Below are 24,565 nucleotides of genomic sequence, written 5' to 3' on the forward strand. Positions count from 1 at the left end.
AGTAAAACTTTATCAAAGCATCCATTAAAAAAGAAGAGAAACTATATTGAGACAAATTTCATTATCCCAAAATGATGAAATGGAGGATAATTTTTCGGCAAAAGATGAAACCTTTTACTATGATCTTAAACCTGACCATGCGTACAAGGATGATGATTTTATAAGCCTTAATGGTATAGCTCAATTTTATGTTTTTATTTTTTCCTTCGTAAGAAATAGTTTCATATAATTTCCTATGATTATTTGCAATATTTCTTAAACAAGGTTTTCTTTTTAAAGAAAAAGATGAAAATTTTTTATTCTTTTGTTAAACCCAAGAATAAAGACATATATCATGTAGATTTTACTACAACATATTCTATTTTTAAAGGTAAAAGTTTATTCTCATTTAATATCATATTAGGTAAATGCAAAAGTAATAAAAGGTTCCAAAAGAGCTATGATAGTATTATTTTAAGGTAAAATATATTATAGGTGATGCATTGTTTTCATCTAAGTCTCAAAGAAATTTATTAAGCTTTATAATATTAACTAAAATGAATATCATATTGAGACTACAAATGAGAAAGAAATTGAGTATATATAACACCCCAAAATTTGAGTTTTATTACTAAGTTGTGTCAATGAATATGTGTGCTTCTGTGGTTCTGTGTTCTGTGTTCTGTGTGCTCACTTGAGATCGGAGGTTCGAGTTGCATAAATTTTGAAAATTTGTTGATTTCTTTATTTGAACTTTTAGCTGAGGATTTCTTGTTTAAGTGTAATTTGTGTCAAGAATGAGCCGGTTGGTTCAATGGTTAAGTGTCTGTCTATGTTAGTGGTTCCGTGTTCGAGTCACCGTGTACACAACAAAGGAATTATTTTTGCACTTTTTTGTAAAACTGACCTAAATTTTAAATGCTCCTTCCCTCTAAAGTGTGGATGTTTCCTTTTTCAATTCTTCTCATTTTGCTCTTCTTTTCTTTTCTTTTATTCTATTTATTTTACGTTCTTCTCGGATTTCTCTTTTGTTCTGTCCATCTTGTGAAATTGCTAAGTTGGATTGTGATATTGCTTGTTTCGGTGCGCTTTACGATAAATTTTGATCAATGGTTTTGTTAGATTGTGTTGTTGTGTGAATTGGAAAAAAAACGTCAAAATCCTGAGTTGTGGTTAATTTATTGTTCTTGTGTTCCAATACGCTAGGGGGCTCAGGAGACGCTTAACGCTTCTCGTTTTACTTGGAAACCAAGTGTGTACTGGGAATTCACAATCAGTAAACTCTCATTCGTTTGTGTAGTGAGTTAAAGGTTTCGACGGAAAAATTGATTATTGTCAGTTGTGTTTTTACGAATGTTTTACTAAATTGGATTTTTGAAACTTATTTTAGGCTTGGAATTGGCATTGGGGGGAATTTACAGCGTTGTATAACAGGTGGGTATCAAAACCCTTTCTTTTACTGCATTATTTCTCTGTCAGAAACGGAGTTGTCGATGACACATGGGCTGCCACACGGGCATGTGTCCAAATCATTTGAGTTACACGGCTATATGAGAGCCCGTGTGGTGGACCGTGTAACTTATTAAGTTCAGATTTGGGGTCACACGGGCAAGATACACGGGCGAGTGTCCAGGCCGTGTGACTCATTGACTTGATAAATAGGAAGGCATTGGTAAGGGACATGGGTTTGTGTCAAGCCATGTGAGGTACACGGGTTAGCACACGAGCGTGTGCCCAGGCCGTGTGACTTACTGATTTGATAAATAGGGCACACGGGCAACCACACGACCGTGTGTCAGGCAGTGTAGAGAGACACTGGCCACCGTTCAGACGTGTAATCTGAAATCTCCAATTTCTGTAATGCCATAATTATTGTACAAGGTGAGTGTAGACTATCTTTAAGATAGGTATCACCGTATTGAGCTGTATGATCTGCATTATTGTGACTATAAACTGGTTATATTTGCACTATGTTATTCTGGAATATGTGATTGTATCTGCACTTGAAATGCATATAGATATCTATCATCTATTTTGTATTTGCATGGGACGAAAGTTATGAATTGAAGGAAGTGTTCAGTACTGATTTGGTGGTCAAACTACCCATAATTATGCCTGATCTAGCAGTGAGACTGTAAACACTGCAACGTGTCTTTCCGACACTATGAAGTGTGTAGGGATGGATGTGTATTATATACCTATTGGTGTGTAGGGTAGATGGAGATGATGTGTAGCAGTTGGGTAGGAAATTGCATCTGTATCTGCTGCCAAACTTGTGTTACATTAGCATCTGTAACTGATTTGCTACGTATCAGGACAGTATGTGTTCGAAATTGTCTTGAGTTACTAATTTGAATGGCAAGACCAAGTTGCTATTTGAGCGCTCACTAATATTTGAGCCATCATGCATATGCTAAATTTTTTATATTATATTCGAAGCTGTAACATAGTAACTACGTTGAAAAGTATGAGTTCATGAGGAAGTTGTGGACGAGGGTCACGTGGGCAATAGGGCATTGTGGGGGAGCTCGGGTTGAGTCATCCTCTATAGGCAGCATAGTAATTTTGGGGATCAGTGAGATCGTTGCTACTCATACTACTGAAATAGGGTCTTAGAATACGCCAAATAGGGATGTCCCTATGTCCCAGGCGATCCTACTAGTACTGGAGAGGGTTGTTGGGACCCATACTGTGTCTGAAGTTCAAGGGTCAGTTACCGAACGGCTCTAATCGAACGACTCCGAATTGTTCAGAGGCATGACTAGAGTCACTCCTTCGGTGGCTGAGTACTAGCTCGAAGCTACTAAGTGCATCATGGATGAAATCGATTGTACACCTGCGCAAAAACTGAGAGGTGCAGTATCCCTCCTCCGAGATGAGGCTTACTAGTGGTGGTTGACAGTCGAGCAGGGTAGCCAGTCTGAACTGATTACTTGGGATTACTTTAAGAGCACCTTTCAAGGTATATATGTTGGGCCAGCTACATTGAGGCTCGCAGACACGAGTTTATGATTCTTGTTCAATGGGAGAGGTCTGTAGCTGAGTACGAGGTCGAGTTTTTGAGGTCGAGTTTTTGAGGTTGAGTTGGTATGCACGAGCACTTGTTGCTAGTAAGGAGGACAAGTGAGTGCAGTTTGAGGATGGGTTACGATATGATCTGCGTGTTCTGATAGCTCCTCAGAGGTGGCGTGTGTTTGCAGTCTTAGTTGATAAGAACAAAATTGTAGAGCACGAGAGAAAATATCGAGAGAGAACTTAGAGTAAGGTGAAGAAATATTTTGGTTCTTTAGGTTCTGTTCAGCACCCAAAAAGACGGGCCAGAGTCGACGGACCTTCAAGGAACGAGGCTTCAACTGCTTCTAACGTGGTTCTAGCTGTGTTGATTGCGGGAGACGCCATCCGGGCGAGTGTTGGAGGAAATTTGGGGCTTGTCACCGTTGTGGGTCAATGGAGTAGTGATTTTGGGACTGCCTTTGCCAACTAGATTAGGTGCCAGCTCCGGCACCAGTTTCGACTGTGAGTACTATTTAGTTCTGTAGGGGAACTCCTCAACCACTTAGAGGATGGGGCATTGGTAAGGGTGGTAATAGTTATGGTAAGGAACAACGAGCACCAGACAAGGGTGCAACTCAGGTTAAGACACGTCGACCTGTATTTGTGTATAAGGCTAGATGTGGTAAGGACATGGACGAATTCGATGTCATCGCGGATACGTTCTTCATTTATTCTATACCATATTTTTCTTTAATTGATATAGTTTCTACTCATTCTTACATAGCTAGCATTGTATCTGTGAAATTGAACATCTCTGCTGTGTACAATACTAGCAAGGTTTCTGTGGTTTGTCCTTTAGGGTAGTCCGTCTGGGCTAACAAAGTTTGCTCAGGAGTACCATTAGAAATTCAGGGGGTAGTGTTTTCGGCTGATTTGATGGAACCAAATTTTGGAGAGTTTGATCTGATTTTGGGAATAGATTGGCTACTTGAACACCGAGTCAGTCTCGATTGTGCTTCTAAGAAGGTTATCTTGAGGACAGAAGAGAATTGTAAATTTATCATGATAGGGGAACGACGAGATTACTTTGTCAACGTGGTTTCTACCCTGGTACATGAGAAAGTAGTTCGAAAAGGGTATGGGGCCTACCTTGCCCTTATCTCCGGCTCTGCTCCAATTAAGGTATCTGTTAACGACATTCAGATGGTCCAAGATTTTTTTGGATGTCTTTCTTGACGAGTTAACAGGTGTACCACCGAACCAAAAAGTTGAGTTTAGTATCGATTTGATACCTAGAACATCCCCAGTGTTGATTGCACCCTATCGCATGGCACCGAAGAAGCTTATTGAGCTAAAAGCACAACTTCAGGAGCTTATCGACCGAGGATTTATTAGACCTAGTGTGTCTCCATGTGGAGAACCGGTGCTGTTTGTCAAAAAGAAAGACAGTATGATGAGAATATGTATTAATTATCTTTAGCTGAATAAGTTAAAAATAAAAAATAAGTACCCGCTCTCAAGAATCAATAATTTATTTGATCAGTTCAGTAGAGCTTCTATGTTTTCCAAAATCGATCTCCGTTCGGGTTACCATAAAATTAAAGTTAAGGAGACAGATGTGTTCAAGGTTGCCTTCAAGACTTGTTATGAACATTACGAGTTCCTGGTTATGCCTTTTAGGTTAATGAATGCTCCAACTGCACTTATGGACTTAATTAATTTGAGTATTTCAGTCGTATTTAGATCAATTTGTAGTCGTTTTCATCGACCATATTCTGATATACTCTAAGACCGAAACTAAACATGACAAGTATCTTCGTATCGTACTTTAGACCTTCCATGAAAAAGAACTTTATGCTAAATTTAGTATGTGCGAGTTCTAGTTGTCTAAGGTTGCCTTTTTGGGGCATGTTGTGATCGCTAGTGGAATCCGAGTTGATCTCAAGAAGATTGAGGCTATAGTTGAATGGAAACAATCGAAGAATGTATTTGAAATTCGAACTTTCCTTTGTTTAGTAGGTTATTACTGGAAGTTTGTTAAGGGGTTCTCTTTGATAGTATCTCCCCTGACTAAGTTGTTGCGTAAGAATACTCCGTTTAAGTGGTCTGAGGAGCATTAGTCGAGCTTTGAGTAGCTCAAGTCTATTCCAACCCAAGCTCCTATTTTAGTTTAGCCCAATCTGGGTAAAGAGTTTGTGGTTTACAGTGATGTGCCGCACGTTGGCTTAAGATGTGTGTTGATGCAAGACAGTAATGTAGTAGCTTATGCCTCCTGCTAGCTTAAGATGTATGAGAGAAATTATCCCACTTCTGATCTTGAACTGGCTGTGGTCGTGTTTGCTTTAAACATCTAGAGACATTATTTGTATTGTGAGAGGTGTGTCATCTACACTAATCACAAGAGTCTCAAGTATCTGTTAACTCAGAAAGAGTTAAACCTTAGACATCGTAGATGGGTTGAACTGCTTAAAGATTACGACTGTACCATAGAGTATCACTCTGGTAAGGCTAATGTGGTGGCTGACGCTCTTAGCCATCGAGCAATGTTTAACCTGAGGGCAATGTTCGCTCGACTAAGTTTGTTTGATGAAGGGAGATTGTTAGCCGGGTTGCAAGTTAAACCAACTTGGGTTGAGCAGATCTGAGCTAAACAGTTAAATGATGAGTCTTTGATTCAGCGCTTGTAACAGCCCGTTTTTAGTAAAATTAGAACAATGGTTTCGGGACCACAAATTCAAATTCAAAAAAATTATTTTAATATTATTTTAATATCTATAGCATGTTAGAATTATGGTATAAATATTTCGTTAAGAAATTTTACCGTTTGTATGCTCAATTTGCGATAAAGGACTAAATCACGTAAAGTGCGAAAGTTGTGTTCTATTAGCTAAAAGTATTAACTAGCTATAGAACTTTAAAGTGGAGGTCCTTATATGGTAATTAGACCATTATTTGAGTTAGTGGATGTGCATGGCATGGTATTTATGAAAATTTTAAAGTTAGGTAAGGGTAAAATAGTAAAAAGGCAATTAATGATAAAAATAAAATAAAACAAAATAGTTATCATCTTCACACATGCATGAGCTGGAAATTTCAACAAAGAAAACACCATTAGAGGAGCTTTGAGGTTTGGCCGATCACTCCCTTGCATGGTGAGTGATTTTCGATCCGTTTTTAATGATTTTTATGTTTCTGAGATCGTTGTAGCTTAACCTAGCTATCCCGGGGAGTAATTTGTAAAATGCTTAAAAGTATAGGGTTTTAACATGAGTATAACCTAGTTTGTTTTGAAGTTTAATGGAAGGAAACAAATCCTTGTGGTTAGTTAAACGACATTTGTTAAGTGAGTTATGATGAAATTGTTAATTAGGGGTTAACTTGAGAAATATGAAAATTATGTGTTAAACGTGTGAATTGGTAGAATATATGGACTGCTATAAGCACATATAAAATTCAGCTAGGCATAGGTGTAGATGAAATTGCATGAATTTCATTTTACAAGCCTAGGGACTAAATTGTAAAGAAGTTAAAAGTATAGGGGCAAAATGGTAATTTTCTATAACATGAATTTTGAATTGAATTGAATAGATTGATGATTAAATTTGTTAAATTTGATTATATAGATCAAGAAAAACAATGTATAGAATTAGATTGAGGGAAAGATAAAGTCGTGGATTAAACTATTGTATTTTCGTCGTACGTGTTTAAGGTAAGTTCATGTAATTAAATTGCGTATTTATATGCTTTAATTGAAATGTATGTATGTGAATGGTATAACTATTATGTGTAATTATCGAGCGCATAACCAACGACATACGAAGAATACCGAGCCCCGATTGAACCTTAGGAATTTCGTAGGATACAAATGACATGTCATTAGGGTTACCGATTCCAGCTTTTATGAGCTTATCGATACTCGGCTTGTATGAGCTTACCATTATTCAGCTAAGAGGAGCTTACTGTTTATCGCTCATATGAGCATGCATGTACAAGAATTGATGGATTTACAGTTTAGTACACCTCGCGTGTACTGCCCGTGTATCTAACGATATTCTAAGTGGTTCGACGGGCATAGTGTTATTACAAGATTATACAAGTTTGATACGAACTAGTACATGTATTTACATGGAAATGGTTTATATATGATATAAAGATACACGGTATAGATGTTACATGTACATGGAATTTATTAATTGTTGAACTCATACATGATTCTCAGCTTTTATATGAATACATGACTAACTTGGTAAATGGTTATGTGATAGGCTTTGACCAAATTGAATTATGTTATGCTTTGGGTTATTTACCTAAATTTGTGGTTAAATGGTAAGCTTAATTCTGTGTTAAACGAACTTACTAAGCTTAATTGTTTACTTTGTTTATTTTTCCGTGTTTCATAGTGTTTTGAAAGCTTGTTCGGATTGAAAGTTGTCGGAGATCGTGTCACACTATCAAAAGTTATTTTGTACTTTTGACTTTATATTTTGGGTTAAATGGCATGTATAGGTCTTTTTGGCTAATGGAAGTCTATATGTCTAGTTGTGTTTTAGGCAATTGATTTGGCTTGTTTTGTGGACATATCTTTTGAATTGTAAATATGTAAATAGCCTTATAGTTTATAATGTATGATTGCTATGTAAATGATTTGGTTGTGAATTGGTATTTTGTGTATCAAATGGTTGAGATTTATAAGTGGCATGCATGTTAAGTTTTAGGCACAAAGATTTCATATATGTGTTTGACTAATTAGGTATATTTAGAGACATAGTTTGCATGATTATGAGTGGCCATTTAACGTACCTATATGTATCATGATGGTATGTGATATTATAACATGTTATAAGCTTGATATTGGTTGGTTTTGAATGGCTTTATATGTCATGGTTATATGTAAATTGTTGTGTTTAGGTTGGTACCAAATTAGGTGAGAAATATGGCTTGGAAATTGACCTATTTTTGTCTACATGGGCAGAGACACGGGCGTGTGTCTCAACTGTGTGTGACACACGGCCATGTGTCCCTTGATACTTCTATAGAAATCAAGTCAATAGCTTCACACGGCCTAGCACGGAAGAGTGTGGCTTGGCCGTGTGGCATAAGTCAGTATACCCTCCAGTTTTCACACAACCTAGCACACGGCCTGGCACATGGGCGTGTAAGGCCATTTCGAATGGTACACGGCCTGGCACACGGATGTGTAGTCTGGCCATGTGACCTAATTCAGGGAGTTACACGGGTTCAGACATGGGCTGGGATACGGCCATGTGACCCCATTTTGAATGCCCACAAGGCATGAGACACAGGCGTGTTTCTTAGCTGTGTAAGACACATGGCCTGGCCACACGGGGCGTGTGTCCTCTGCACTTTGAAAATTTTCCATGCTTTACTAAAAATTTCTTGAGTACTCGATTTAGTCTCGAACCATTTTTAATGTTTATTTCGGGTCTCGAGAGCTTGTATTAGGGACTATATAATTGTCTATGAATGGTTTTTGAATTGAATGAGAAATGTACATGAAATGTTTGATTGATTGAATTGTAAGTTTGGTAATACTCTGTAACCTTATTTCAGTGTCGGATAAGGGTTAGGGGTGTTACATTAATTGGTATCAGAGCTACGGTTTAAATCATGTTTTCATATAATAGTGGATTCCAATTTTCAAACTAATGTAGCGTATGTTAGTCTAGCTATACATGTCATTTTATAACCTGTGATAGTGTTTTATAACCTGTGATAGTGTGATGTCTCCTGACAGTTTAAATCATGTTTTCATATAGTAATGGATTCCAATCGAGCAGACTCCGATGATGTTGAAAGTAATGTGCCGGCCTCCGTTCGTGAGGCAACATCGTCTGGGTCTAGACCCGTGTCTGAGGGTCGAGAAGGAGATGCTAAGGAAGGATTCTTCCATATGATGAACGAGTGGTTTACTAAGTTTTTCGGAACTAATCCGGCTACTCAACAACCTCCACACCCCACCTTTTCCCCAATCAGTCCCCGTAGCTTCTCAAGTTTTAGAACACATACGCTTCAGCAAACCGCCCGTTGATAAAATTCAAAAATATGGGGCCAAAGAGTTTAGAGCTACAGTTGATGACGACTCTGAGAGTGCCGAGTTTTGGCTTGAGAATACAATTAAGGTATTTGATGAATTGTCTTGTATGCTAGCGGAATGTGTTAAATGTGCCGTATCTCTTCTGAAAGATGCTGCATAATGGTGGAGCACTTTAATTTCTGTGGTACTGAGGGAACGTGCTACATGGGAATTGTTTCAGTCGGAGTTCAGAAAAAAATATATAAGTCAACGATTCCTTAATCAAAAGGGTAAAAAATTTCTAGAGTTGAAACAGGGTCTTATGACCATCCCCGAGTATGAAAGAGAGTTTGTTAGATTGAGCAAGTATGCCTGAGAGTGTATTCCAACTGAGGTGGTTATGTGTAAAAGGTTTGAAGACGGGTTGAATGAAGAAATTAAGCTTTTAGTCGGAATACTTGAATTGAAAGAATTTTTTGAGTTAGTCGACAGAGCACACAAAGCTGAGGAACTTAGTAAAGAAAAGAGAAAAGCTAAATTTGAAGCTAGAGATTCGAGAAAGAGATTTACGGGAAAGTCTCATCAGTCAACATCGAAGAAATCTAAAGAACATCACTACCGTCCTACTGTTTCTGTGGGGCATTCAAATAGAGATAGAGATGCGAGACACTCTAGTCCTAAACCCCATACTACATCTGTAGCGAGTGTGGGTAGTGTTAGAAATGCTAGACCCGAGTGTAAACACTGTAATAGGCCATATTATGGCGATTGTCGAGTGAAAAGTGGAGCATGTGTCAGATGTGGTTCTTTTGACCACTACCTTAGAGATTGCCATGAGGAGTCTGAGAAAGAAAAAGCTCAAACGTGAGGCTGAGAAATACAGCTGCTAGAGGGAGACCACCCCGAAATACTAGAAATATGAGTGGTAGTCGAGGTGCAATGAGAGATTGTGCAATGAGATCCAACGCACGGGCACCAACTAGAGCTTGCCGTTCGAGCTCGCGATGTTGAGTCAGCGCTAGATATTATCACCGATACTTTTTCTCTCTATAACACTGATGTAACTGCTTTAATTGATCCCGGATCAACCCATTCTTATGTATGTATAGATTTAGTGTTTAGTAAGAGTTTACTTATTAAGTCCACTAAATTTGTGGTCAAGGTATCAAACCCTTTAGGTCAGTATGTCCTAATTGATAAAGTTTGCAAAAATTGTCCTTTGATGACTCAGGGTTATAGTTTTCTGGTCGATTTGATACTTTTACCGTTTGATGAATTCGATGTGATTTTGGGTATGGATTGGCTGATTCTGCATGATGTGGTTGTAAACTGTAGATGAAAGCTTATTGTATTGACATGTCAGAACGGTGACACTCTTCGTATTGAATCCAATGATTCAATGGGTTGCCTATCATGATATTGACTATGTTAGCGCACAAGTATGTGAGAAAGGGTTATGATGCTTACCTTGCATATGTACTAGATACTAAAGTGTCTGAATCGAAGATTGAATTAGTGCCAGTAGTTTGTGAATATCCAGATGTATTTCCAGAAGAGTTACCCGGGTTACTACCGATCAGAGTGGTTGAGTTTGCTATTGAGTTAGTACCGAGAACATCACCAATATCGATACCTCCATATAGAATGACTATGAAAAATTTGAAAGCTCAGTTGCAAGAGTTAATAGATAGAGGTTCTGCACGACTGAGTTTCTTGCCCTGGGGTGCATCAGTTTTATTTGTAAAGAAGAAAGATGGTATCGATTATCGACAACTTAACAAGGTTACGATTAAGAATAAGTATCCTTTACTGAGAATTGATGATTTGTTTGACTAGTTGAAGGGAACAACATTTTCAAAGACTGATTTGCGATCTGGTTATTATTAGTTGAGGGTTAAAGATCGGATGTGCCGAAAACTGCATTCAGGACCAAGTATGGACATTATGAATTTTCAAAGGTAGGTATGCATGAAAGTTTAAGTCTCTAGAATTGACTTAGTAGTTTCTTGAGGCGAAATCCTAGGAAGCATGGAATGTTGAAAATGATTTAGGCAACTCTAGCTTGGACCGTTTGAGCCTTTCAAGCCAACCTTGATGAAATTTTATCCTTTAAAACCCAACTTTGAGACTATATGGCCTAATTTTATTTGAACCCTTGCAATATTTAGCCATCACTTCTCTCTTAATTATCTTTAAATTGTCTCAAACACTAGACTCAGTACTATTCAGAATATTCTTTGAAAATAAGTTTTGGGGAGTTGAAAGAAGTATCAAATTCTCTAAAAATTGTAGTACATACAATAAAATGCTAAAAAAAACAAGAGCACATGTACTTGAAAAAAAATAGATGTACAAAGGAGTATGTGAAAACAAAGTAAGTTCATGTATTGAGGGAAATTATTCCAAAGTTTCGATTGAAGCTGAGTCTAGGGTTTAAAAGCCTAAATTTATCTATCTTTTACCTACCTCTAGCCTAGCTACGTTACTACATTTTTAAAGACCTATTGATTCAAGTTTTCTATGCTACCTACATTAGTGGAGAGAAATTGCTATGTTCAACATATGAAGGCATAAGTTAAATTTAATGATAGCAACTTAATCTTGAGTAAGCAAATAAAATCAAATTGGTAAGGGTTAACATGTCTTGTTAAGGAAGGATTTAGTCTAATTGTGCTATCATTATAGTTGTTGAGATTAATTTGAACGATACGTATACTTAAGTAGCATAACTATCAAATTTCTTGTTTTTGAGCATAAGTATATTAAATTCATAATTCTGGGAAGAATGTTATTCTGAAGGAATTTTTCAAAGGTGTTTTCTGAGTAATTCTTTTTAATTTGTGCATTACTCGGGACGAGCAATGAATTAAGTTTTGGTTTGTGGAAACACAGAAATTTACACGTTTTTACATACCTTTTTAAACTTAAATCATACAGTTTTGATAAAATTCTTGTCAAAAAATAATTAATTTTTAAAAAATAATTAAAGTGCACTTAAAATATGAACATGTTGAATTTTAGTTAATTTTATAATTAATTTTGATGAATTTTTGTTATTTTCGATAGATTTGCACAAAGGGCGAAAAATGGCTCGGTAGACACTACTAGAAGCGCAAAATCGAGAAGCAATTTGAAGTATCAAGGCGAACTAAATTTCAGCCTAAGACGGTCCAAAATTATATGTATTAATTCATAATATAATTAATTTTAATTTATATCCAATTTAATTTAGGTTAATAAATTATTATTAATTAATTATGAAAAAGTGCTCTAGTTGAACTGAATTGAGTGAACCGAACCGACCAAGAAATGGACAGCCCAAAAACCGTCCCAAGAGCTGACCCAAATCATCTTATTAGCTGATTATTTAAGCTTGCAAAGAGTCCCTTGAAGACTTGTTCAAGTTGCATTCAAACCCCTCCACAATTGGTGACTTTATAGATTTGCCCCAAGCCTAAATTAGCAAAGTTGAAACTATCAACCTTACCACATGTGTGGCCGGCCAAGGGAGGGCTCTTTGGCTGATAATTTTAGCTATTTTAGCAACCCTCCTCAGATATAAAAACCCCCTTAGGCTGGTCATTTTAGAAGCACACCTCAAGCATTCACATCTTCCCTCTCTTCTCTCCACTTTCTCTCTTCTTTCCATTCCAAAATTCCCTAGCTCTTTTGCAGATTTCTCCTCTTGGGAAGAGGGCATTGATCAGCTATTTGGAGTAGTAATTAAGTGTTCATAGCAGCCTTGGTCGACGAGGACAAGGGAGAAGGAAGAACGGAGCAACTAGTTAAGCCACGAAAAAACACCGGATTTGATTCTTGTTTCCTATCTCTTTAATTTTTGTTGTTGTTATGCTGAACATATCTATGAATATTTATTTTTTTGGAATGGTTAATTTAATCAATTTAGCTTGAATTTAATTTGTGTTAGGTTGATTATATTTCGTTTGTTAAAATTATTGAAATTGTGTTTATGTTGTTATAGGCCTCAGTAAGATGCTTGATTAAGTAAAATCATGACTAAGTTATTCTTGCATTATTAATGGACACAATACTTCATCAGTGCATGTTTAAGCATCTAAGGTAGCTGAGGGTTAGATTAGCAATGGTATCTGACGATACATTTTCCTTGCATAACTTGTAAGATTATTGTGATTAAACTGTTTTAAGGTAAGGATACTTTGTTACCTCACATAGTCTTTTATGTGTTTATTAAATCGAGTTAATTGTTTGAATTGACATAGGGATATGTACAAGAGATTATTTTGATTTAATAAGTATGTATGTGCAATTACATATTTGTCTATTAAGATTTGTTTAATCGGTTGAATTGACATAGGGATATAGTCAAGAGATAAATGGATTTTGGAAGGTGAGTATGTTCATAAGTTAGCAAATTACCGAGTTATCGTGAACTTATTCGTAACAATATAAACATGAGTTTAATAATTCTAAGTTAAGAAATGTAATTAATCTAACACAATTATGTCATCTTGATTAAAATCGTATTTTGAAATCGTGCATTTGAGATTTATTTATTTAGTTTACTTACTTTAAAATCTTAGTTTTTAATCACCCTCTTCAAACAAAATATTTTTCTTCACCAAAGTGTTTTAAATAGCATTCATAAATACTTCTTTTCATAGTCCCTGTGGGTACGAAAACTTGACATTTACTTGTCAGTTTATTACTTGTTGCGATTGTATACACTTGCACATTTTTGTCGTTCCAAGTTTTTGGCGCCATTTCAGGGGACTGTGTTTTTAAAAAAAAGTCATTATTTGTGAAGTTATTAGTTTTGTATTTTGGTTTATTTTTCTGTTCAAATTTTAACTTAGTTATTTTTTCTGTGATTATTTCAAGTGTTTATGAGTATTGAATGAATCATCGATTTACTCCCTATAGACCTTGAGATTGAATGAACTTTTCGACAGCGAAGAAGACAAGCAAGTTAGAGAAGGACTGAAGAGATGAACTTCGAAAATCTGAATCAAGGAAACGGAGCAAACCTTGCCCAAAATCCTATCCTTATTGTTGATGATAGGGATAGAGCTTTGAGACAGTATGTCGTGCCATTATTTCATGATCTATCTGGGTATTAGAAGACCCGAAATTGAGGCACAACAGTTCGAGTTGAAGCCAGTCATGTTCTAGATGCTTCAGACAGTAGGCCAATTCAGTGGAATGCCTACCGAAGATCCTCACCTACACTTAAGACTATTTATGGAGGTGAACGATTGTTTCAAGTTAGCCAGAGTACCTGAAGATGCATTACGGTTGAAGTTGTTCCCATATTCACTAAGGGACAGAGCTCGAGCTTGGTTGAACTTATTACCACCAAACTCAATTTCAACATGGCAAGAGTTAGTAGAAAAATTCCTTATGAAGTATTTAACGCCTAGCAAGAATGGTAAGTTGAGGAACGAGATCACTACTTTCCAACAAATGGATGATGAGTCATTGTATGAGGTATGGGAAAGGTATAAAGAATTATTACGGAAGTGCCCTCATCACAGAATCCCACATTGCATACAACTTGAGACATTTTATAATGGTCTCAATGCTTACACGAGGATGGTAGTGGACTCTTCTGCTAATGGTGCTCTCCTTTCTAAGTCTTATAATGAGGCTTATGAAATCATTGAGAGGATTGCCAACAACAATTATCAGTAGCCAACCAATCGAGCAGAGTTAAGAAGACGAGTTGCTAGAATACATGAAGTAGACGCTCTTACTTCACTTGCATCTCAAGTATCATCAATATCCTCAATGTTAAAAAATATTACTACTAATGGGTTTAATAGTTTTGTAACATAGAGACTGAATCAATTTGAAAATGTAGCCTGTGTTTATTGTGGGGAAGGACATTTGTTTGAAGAATGTCCATTGAACCCAAAATTTGTGTACCACATGGGTAACCAAAACCAAAATCGAGGAAGGCAAGGGCTACAATCCAATTTCTATAACCCATCATGGCGAAACCACCCGAATTTTTTCTGGAGTAAGCAAGGTGCAGAAACCAGTAACAATTATGTCCAACCTAGATCAACCCAGCCACCTAGTTTTTCCCAACAAGCTCAGAAACTAAACCAAGCTGAACCATCCAATAGCCTAGAGAATCTATTGAATGAATACATGGAAAAAAATGATGCCTCTCTAAGGAATTTGGAGAATCAAGTGGGCCAACTTGCAACTGAACTCAGAAATCGACCACAAGATGCTTTACCTAGTGATACAGAGAATCGAAGGAATCCCGGGAAGGAGTATTATAAAGTGTTGACGTTGAGGAGCGGAAAGAATTTAGAGCCCAATTTTGTCAAAGTTGAGAAGGAGCCAGCTGACGCTCAAGACTTAGAGGAAGTTCAACCGAGTGTTGAAATTTCAATTTCAGTTTCACCGAAAAATGAAATCTACGAATTTCAGAGGAACTTCTGAGCCAGTTAATTCTGATAAACTAATAACTCTATTAGATGCAGAATTGCCACAAAAAATGAATCAACCAGTTCCAGCAAAGAAACCTCTACCACCCTACCCTCAAAGACTTCAGAAGCAGAAGTAGGAAATTCAATTCAAGAATTTCCTAGACGTAGTCAAGCAACTTCATATCAACATCTCGTTGGTTGAAGCACTTGAACAAATGCCGAACTACGTCAAATTCATGAAGAATATCCTGTCTAAAAACTTAAGGCTTGGAGAATTTGAGATGATAGCCCTACCAAAGAAATGCAGTACATATCTTCAGGACAAACTACCCCCAAAATTAAAGGATCCTGGATGTTTTACCATACCTTGCAATATTGGAGCAATATATTGTGGTAAGGCACTATGTGACTTGGGTGCGAGTATCAACTTGATGCCCATGTCAATATTTAGCAAGTTGGGGATAGGTGAAGTTAGACCTACTACGGTTACACTTGAATAAGCAAATCGATCCTTAGCATATCTAGAAGGAAAAATCGAGGACGTATTGGTACGTGTAGACAAATTTATCTTTCCTGCTGACTTTGTGATTCTAGACTTTGAAGCAAACAAAGAGGTGCCAATCATCCTAGGAAGACCATTCTTAGCAACCATAAAGACCCTTATTGATGTGCAGAATGGCGAGCTTACTATGCATATTCAGGATGATCAGGTAACATTTAATGTTTTTAAGTCCATGCAATTTCCTAACACAATTGATGATTGTTCTGCATTGTCCGATTTAGAGGATTTAATTGTGGAGAAGAAACTAAATTATGTTGAGGACCCATTGGAACAAATTTTGACATCAGATCCTCCAAATGACGAAGAGGAGGATGGATACTTAGCTTTGTTAGAAGATAATCAAAAGTGATTTAATTCGCAATCTCGATTTGAACCTTTAGAGTTAGAGAAAAGGGATTATGCCCAACCAAAAGCGTCAATCAAGGAGCCACCTAAATTAGAATTGAAGGTACTTCCCTTAAATTTAAAATATGTTTATTTAGGTAACTCTTCTACTCTGCCTGTGATTGTTTCAGCAGAATAAACTACTGAGTAAGAAGAGAAACTCGTCCTAGTGTTGAAACAATTCAAGAAGGCTGCCGGATGGACCATAGTTGATATTCACAGAATTAGTCCATCTATATGCATACACAAGATTATCTTAGAAGATGGTGAATAAGAGACGATTGATGGACAACGAAGACTGAACCCCATCATGAAGAACGTAGTCAAGAAAGAAATCATCAAGTGGTCAGATGCGGGTATAATTTACCCCATCTCAGATAGTTCATGGGTAAGTCTGGTCCAGTGCGTGCCAAAGAAAGGAAGTATCTCAGTTATTGAAAATAATAATAATGAGTTGATACCGACTAGAATGGTTACGGGATGGAAAATTTGCATCGAATGTTGAAAGCTGAACAAGGCAACTAGGAAAGATCGCTTTCCTTTGCCGTTTTTGGACCAAATGCTGGATAGACTCGCAAGGTGAGACTATTACTATTTTTCGATGGATACTCAGGGTATCATCAGATTAAAGTAGCATCAAAAGATCAGCACAAGACAACATTCACCTGCCCGTATGGTACATTTACATTTGAGCGCATGCCATTTGGTTTATGTAATGTACCTGCTACATTTCAAAGATGTATGATGTCTATTTTTACTGACATGGTTGAGAAATATTTGGAAGTTTTTATGGATGAATTTTCAGTATTCAGAGATACATATGATGATTTCCTAGCCAATCTAGCCAAGGTACTAAGGCGATGCGAAGAAACAAACCTTGTAGTTAACTGGGAAAAGTGCCATTTCATGGTACGAGAAGGTATTGTTCTAGGGCATTGGATAACAAGACATGGAATCGAGGTAGATAAAACAAAGGTAGATGTTATTTAGAAACTCTCACCTCCAATATCTGTAAAGTGTGTTAGGAGCTTTTTAGGCCACGCCGGTTTCTACCGAAGATTCATCAAGGACTTCTCCAAAGTTGCTAAACCTTTATGCAAATTATTGGAGAAGGACACGACGTTTAAATTTGATGAGGAGTGCTTAAGAGCTTTTAACAATTTGAAGAGTCGGTTAGTCTCAGCACCCATAATAGTCACACCAGACTGGGATTTGCCATTTGAATTGATGTGTGACACAAGTGACTTCGCGATCGGAGCTGTCATGGGTCAGCAAAGGAACAAAGTTTTTCATCTTATCTACTATGCGAGTCAGACTCTGATAGGAGCTCAACTGAATTACATGGTAACAAAAAAAAGAGTTACTTGCTATTGTGTTTGCTTTTAACAAGTTTCAATCTTATCTTGTAGGTACTAAAGTGACTGTTTATACGGACCACTCAGCAATTAAGTATTTACTTGCCAAGAAAGACTCTAAGCCGAGACTGATCTGATGGGTACTTCTACTTCAGGAGTTCGATCTAGAAATTCAAGATCGAAAGAGAGTGGAAAACCAAGTAGCAGACCACTTGTCCAGATTGGAGCCGCAAGAAGGAAACTCTCTTCTTATACCAATTCGAGAGACATTTCTAGATGAACACATACTGAAGGTAAATCATGTTCATAATACCCCTTGGTTTGCTGATATTGCTAAATTTGTAGCTTGTGGTTTGATGCCGATTGATAAGACGTATCATCAAAAGAAAAAGTTTCTACACGATACGAAGTAATATTTCTGGGAAGAACCGTATTTGTTTAAAAAGTGTGCAGATCAAATGATCAGGAGATGCGTGACAGAAGATAAAATACATAAGATTTTATACCATTGTCACTTAGCTCCGAGTGGGGGACACTTCAGAGGTACACGTACTGCAGCCAAGGTATTGCAAGCCGAATTCTTTTGGCCAACACTATTCAAAGATGCATATGCTTACGTAAAGAGTTTTGATCGATGTTAAAGGGTCGAAAATGTCACCAACAGAAATGAGATGCCTAGAACAAACATCATTAAGGTAGAATTATTTGATGTTTGGGGTATTGACTTTCTTAGTCCTTTCCCTCCGTCTTTTAGTCACAAGTACATATTAGTAGCAGTAGACTATGTGTCTAAGTGGGTTGAGGCAGAGGCATATCCGACAAATGATGTAACACCCCAAACCCGGCCTAGACGTTATGGTCGAATCTGGCGATGTCACATTGGGGTGTTTAGTGTAAAACTTGTTGTAGTTGAAATCTTTAAAATCAATTAATCATTTTGTTATTAAACGGTGATTCCAAAACGGGTTGTTCATTTCCAAGCGTGCATCATTAAAAGCTAATCACTTTTAAAACGTTATAAATTTTCCAAATTTTTTTTTTGGAAATGTTGCGAAAACATGGTGTCTTTGAAAACAATTACCTTTTAAAAACCCGTCTTTTTTTACAACTAGCGGTTTATATCAAACTAAATAAATAAAAACCCCAATTTAAAGTTTATAACTTTAAGGAGGCATTTTTACAAAAAAAATACCCAAATTTAGTTACTTATAAATCAAAGGCTAAAAAATAAAGCTGATGCGATTGTGTGGCCATCAACGAGTCCCTCGCAGCACTGACCCGCCTACAACTGGGGATTACCTGTACAATTAAACAGATGGTGAGTTTACGAAAACTCAGTGTGTAATCCCCTAATAATCAAACACTCAATTAACCAGTAAATAAATGCAGTTTGGGCATGAGCTCGTTACAGTAACAATCCAGTTCAGTGTGGGCCTAGCCCTTTCCCGTAACAGTAAACGATTGGGTTTGAGCCCATCAAAATGCCAGTAATTAGTAGAGCCTTTGCCCAATTTTAATAATATTATCAGTGGGGCCTTGGCCCATAATAGTAACAGATATTAGTCATGCAATGAACAACATGTAATATCATTAATCGATGCAGTAACAATACAAAATCATTAATCAATGTAGATATACAGTTAGAAATCCTACCCAATCCAGTCTCTACACACCACTCTGTCCCGCCAAACACACCATGTGAGGATAAAATCGACCCACCCAGCCAGACACAGCAAGGTTAGCACCGGTTGTGGCACTAACAGTATTACAGTAAAGCTGCCAGTAAAATAAATGGCATATAACCATCAGTCGGTCCACATTCGTCTTGGGCGACCCGTGCATCCTTATCAGTACGGTACACTTCCTCCAAATATAACAACACATCCCCATGCAATATATCGTGACATAATATCATACGTGTATGCAAAATGTCATGCTCAATCATAGTCTTACATATCATAGAGCAAATCAGTCAAACATAACATAAGGCCATAACAGTCATTTCATCTCCTAGGGGTATAACAATCATTTTACCTTATATGGGTATTTTGGTCATACTACTCTATGGGGGTAGTTTGGTTATTTTACCCTATAAGGGTATTTCGGTCATTTTACCCTATGAGGGTATTTCAGTTATTTTACCTTAAGGAGGTATTTCGGTCATTTTACCCTATTTTGGGGTCTCAGTGTAGATATCCACCTCTCGAAAGGTCTGCAGTCGCCTCAAGCGACTCAGGAAACCTAAATGGTCCTACAGTGTAAATGGGCCCAAGGCCCTTTACTTGGCCCAAGTGGGCCCACACGTTCGTGCAGCCCGTTCAGCCCAGAATTTTCCACGACTATGGGATCTATATTGCTCAGTCCAGTATTTGCCACAATTAGTGGATTTTATCTGTGTGGGGCCCATGAGCCCATTGAGCCCATACAACCCATTTCGGCCCAAGGTGGCCCATTACAGCCTAAGCCCATGAAAATGATCATGGAGGCCTCTACAGTCTATAGCCCATGTTTTGCGGGTTTGGCTTATGACCCGAGCGATCGCACGCTCATGTGGTCTCAAACGCCGTATTTTTGACTTTTCGGCTTTTGCCATCTAACAGTTATAGCGGGGTGTCTACACACCTGATGCGATTTGTAGATTCCCTTCGTTTCGAACACTCTTATTCTAAAAATCAATGATCATCGCACCCTTGGTTCCTAGGAAATGTGCCAATCAACCTCGACCACTACCAGTTAAGAATGGAAGCAATGCAGGTTAGAGAAAGCGATGAAAACGGTGAAAACCTTGCCAATCTCCCATCGAGAACAAGGAACAAATGAGATGATATATATCTCTCCACAATAACAACCTCCCCAAATCCCAATATTCTCTCCTCAAATCTCTCCAAATATCCCTCCTCAAATCTCTCTATGACCAATTTAAACTCCATTTAGCAGTATTTCAATCCAACTCTACCACCCACACGAATTAGGCAACAAAATAAATACTCCCTTTTTGATGCGCTACCACTCGAACCTTAGACCCCATGTACACTCCACATGCCCCTTACCACTAGACCAATAACTCCTTTGTATCATATTTTAACAATAACAATTTAAGAACCTACTATCTAGATCCAAGGATTTTATTCACTTAAAATAAAAATTTTGCATAAGGTAAGGCTTGAACCCCTGACTTCTCAGACACTTCCAAGCACTCCTAAATCATTTAACCACTGAAGCAGAGATTCATTTATGTCACTTTCTTGCACAACTAAATATTTATTTGCAGTTTCCTAACTGTTCCCTTGTTCAAAAAAATATTTCTTCTAGGCCCAAAATTCGGGGTGTTACAAATGATGGTAAGGTTGTAATGAAGTTCTTGCAGAAATATGTGTTCACAAGGTTTGAAACCCTAAGAGCCATCATCAGTGATGAAAGGTCCCATTTTGTGAACAAGTGGTTGAAATGGTTATTAGATAAACATGGAGTGAAACACAAGGTCACTACAGCTTACCATGCGCAGACGAATGGGTAAGTTGAACTAGCAAACAAGGAGATCAAAGGCATACTTGAGAAGGTAGTTTTCCTGAACCAACGAGATTAGTCCAAAAGACTGGATAATGCTTTATGGGCTTACAGGACAGCATACAAGACACCTTTAGGGATGTCACCCTATAGGTTAGTCTTTAGGAAAATCTGCCATCTACCCTTGGAGTTAGAACACAAAGCTTACTGGGCTCTCCAACGACTTAACTTGGATCTGAAAAGTGCCAAAGAAAAATGAATTCTTCAACTTAACGAGTTAGAAGAATTCCGAATGTCTTCATACAAGAATGCCAAATTACTTAAGGAGAGACTCAAGAAATGGCATAACAAGCACATTCGAGTTTGAGAATTTGAAGCAGGTTAGCAAGTCTTGTTATTCAATTCCAGATTAAGGTTCTTTCCAGGTAAGTTAAAATCACGTTGGTCTAGTCCATTTATGATTCATCGAGTCTATCCATACGGAGTTGTTAAACTTCAAGGTAAAGGAGGTCATTTTCGAGTTAATGCTCAACGCTTGAAACATTATTGGGGAGATAAAATTGAACGAAATCAAATCTCGTTCATTTTATCAGATATTTAAATTGTATTTTGAAATCGTGCATTTGAGATTTATTTATTTATTTTACTTAGTTTAAAATCTTAGTTTTTAATCACCCTCTTCAAACAAAATATTTTTCTTCACCAAAGTGTTTTAAATAGCAGTCATAAATAATTCTTTTCACAGTCCCAGTAGGTACGATAACACGACATTTACTTGTCACTTTATTACTTGTTGTGATTGTGTGCACTTGCACATTTCTGTCGTTCCAGCGGGCTATTATCGAAGATTTGTAAAAGGGTTCTCAATGATTGCTACACCGATGACTCAGTTTTTACAGAAAGACGTGAATTTTGAATGATTTGATAAATGCCAACAGAATTTTAATAAGTTGAAAGCACTGTTACCTAAAGCACCACTTTTGGTTCAGCCTGAGTTGGGTAAAGAATTTATGATTTTCAATGATGCATCGTTGAACGGCTTGGGATGCGTTTTAATGCAAGAAGAAAAAGTGATAGCGTATGCTTCTAGACAATTAAAGACACACGAGAAAAATTATCCGAAACATGACTTGGAGTTGGGTGCAATAGTGTTTGCATTGAAAATTTAGCGACACCAATTGCTCGGTGAAAAATGCCACATATTTACCGATCACAAGTGTTTGAAGTATTTAATGTCACCGAAAGATTTAAATTTGAGACAGCGAAGATGACTTAAACTGTTGAAAGATTATGAGTTAGTGATTGATTATCATCCGGGGAAAGCAAACCTAGTCGTGGATGCTTTGAGTAGAAAATCTTTGTTTGCTTTGTGAGTGCTGAGTACACGGTTGACTTTGTCTGATGATGGTTCGATATTAGCAAAATTAAAAGCTAAACCGATGTTTCTTCAGTAAATTTGTGAGGCTTAGAAATGTGATAATGAATTGCAAGCTAAAAGAGTACAGTGTGAGTTTACTACTGATTCAGAGTTTCAGATCGGATCTAACGATTGTTTGTTGTTCTGAGGTAGAGTTTGTGTACTAAAAAATACAGAACTTATACAGAAAATTCTACATGAAGCTCATAGTGGCAGCTTATCTATTCATCCTGGGAGTAACAAAATGTATAGTGATTTGAGACAGTTGTAGCGGTGGTCGGGTATAAAACTTAACATTTCTGAATTTTTGTCTAGATGTTTAATTTGTCAACCGGTCAAAGCCGAACATCAAGTGCCTTCAGGACTATTACAGCCAGTGATGATACCGGAGTGGAAATGGGATAGAGTTACGATGGATTTCGTATCGGGATTACCTCTATCTCCGAAAAAGAAAGATACTATCTGGGTCATTGTTGATCATTTGACAAAGCCCGCACATTTTATTCCGGTGCGTACAGACTTCTCACTCAACAGATTAGCCGAGTTGTATATTTCTGAGATTGTTAGATTGCACGGAGTGCCAGTCTCCATTATTTAGGATAGAGATCCGCGGTTTACATCCCAATTTTGGAAGAAGTTACAAGAGGCTTTGGGTACTCGGTTGCATTTTAGCACTACCTTTCACCCTTAAACCGATGGTCAGTCTGAGAGAGTAATTCAGATTCTTGAAGACATGTTTCGTTGTTGTGTTTTAGAGTTCGAAGGTAATTGGGAAAAATATTTACTGTTGGTTGAATTCGCGCATAATAATAGTTTTCAATTGAGTATAAAGATGGCATCGTATGAAGCTTTATATGGTTGTAAATGTCGAACTTCATTGTACTGGACCAAGCTTAGTGATAAAAAGATACATGAGGTTGATTTGATCTGAGAGACCGAAGAGAAAGTGAAAGTGATTCATGAGAGTTTGAAAGCCGCTTCAGATCAATAGAAATCATATGCAAATTTGAAATGTAAAGTTATTGAATTTTAGATCGGCGATAATGTGTTTTTGAAAGTATCGCATTGGAAAAGAATTCTTCGTTTTGGTTGCAAAGTAAAGTTGAATCTGTGATTTATCGGATTGTACAAGATTATCGAGAGAATTGGACCAGTGACTTATCAAATTGAGTTACCGTCAGAGTTGGAAAAGATTTATAATGTGTTTCATGTATCCATGTTACGATGATACCGATTAGAATCTTCGTATATAATTTCTCCGACAGAAGTTGAGATTCAGGCTGACATGTCGTATAACAAAGAACCAATCAGAATTATGGCACAAGAGATCAAAAAGTGAAGAAACAAAAGTATAGCCTTAGTAAAGGTTCCTTGGCAACGTCACGGGATTGAGGAGGCTACTTGGGAACCCGAGGAAACCATAAGAAAACAATACCTTAACCTATTTTCTAGTAAGATTTTTGGGGACAAAAGTTCCTAAGGGGGGACGAATATACCTCTGATATTTCTATAAAAATCAAGTCAATAGCTTCACACGGCCTAGCACATACGTGTGTGGCTTGGCCGTGTGGCATAAGTCAGTATACCCTCTGATTTTCATATGGCTTAGCACACGACCTGGCACATGGGCGTGTGGTCTGGCCGTGTGACCCAAGTCAGTGAGTGACACAGGTTTGGACACGGGCTGAGATACGACCGGGTGTCCCCATTTTATGCCCACATGGCCTGGCCATACTAACGTGTGTCCCTTGCACTTTGAAAAATTTCCATGTTTTCCTTAAAATTTCTTAAGTACTCAGTTTAGTCCTAAACCACTTTTATTGTTTATTTTGGGCCTCGAGAGCTCGTATTAGGGACCATATGATTGTCTATGAATTGTTTTTGAATTTAATGAGAAATGTACATGAAATGTTT

At 37.4% G+C, this 24,565-nt stretch overlaps 1 non-coding gene across 1 annotated transcript; it reads right to left on the bottom strand.

Annotated features, from left to right (window-relative positions):
- Window positions 1-14,416: 14,416 nt before the first annotated feature.
- LOC121218005 (small nucleolar RNA R71) lies at window positions 14,417-14,523 on the bottom strand. Its single transcript, XR_005914278.1, has one exon. It is a non-coding gene; the product is annotated as a small nucleolar RNA R71 (small nucleolar RNA).
- Window positions 14,524-24,565: the final 10,042 nt, after the last annotated feature.

Source organism: Gossypium hirsutum, chromosome D05, assembly GCF_007990345.1.
Source record: "Gossypium hirsutum isolate 1008001.06 chromosome D05, Gossypium_hirsutum_v2.1, whole genome shotgun sequence".
Classification (NCBI taxonomy): Eukaryota; Viridiplantae; Streptophyta; class Magnoliopsida; order Malvales; family Malvaceae; genus Gossypium; species Gossypium hirsutum.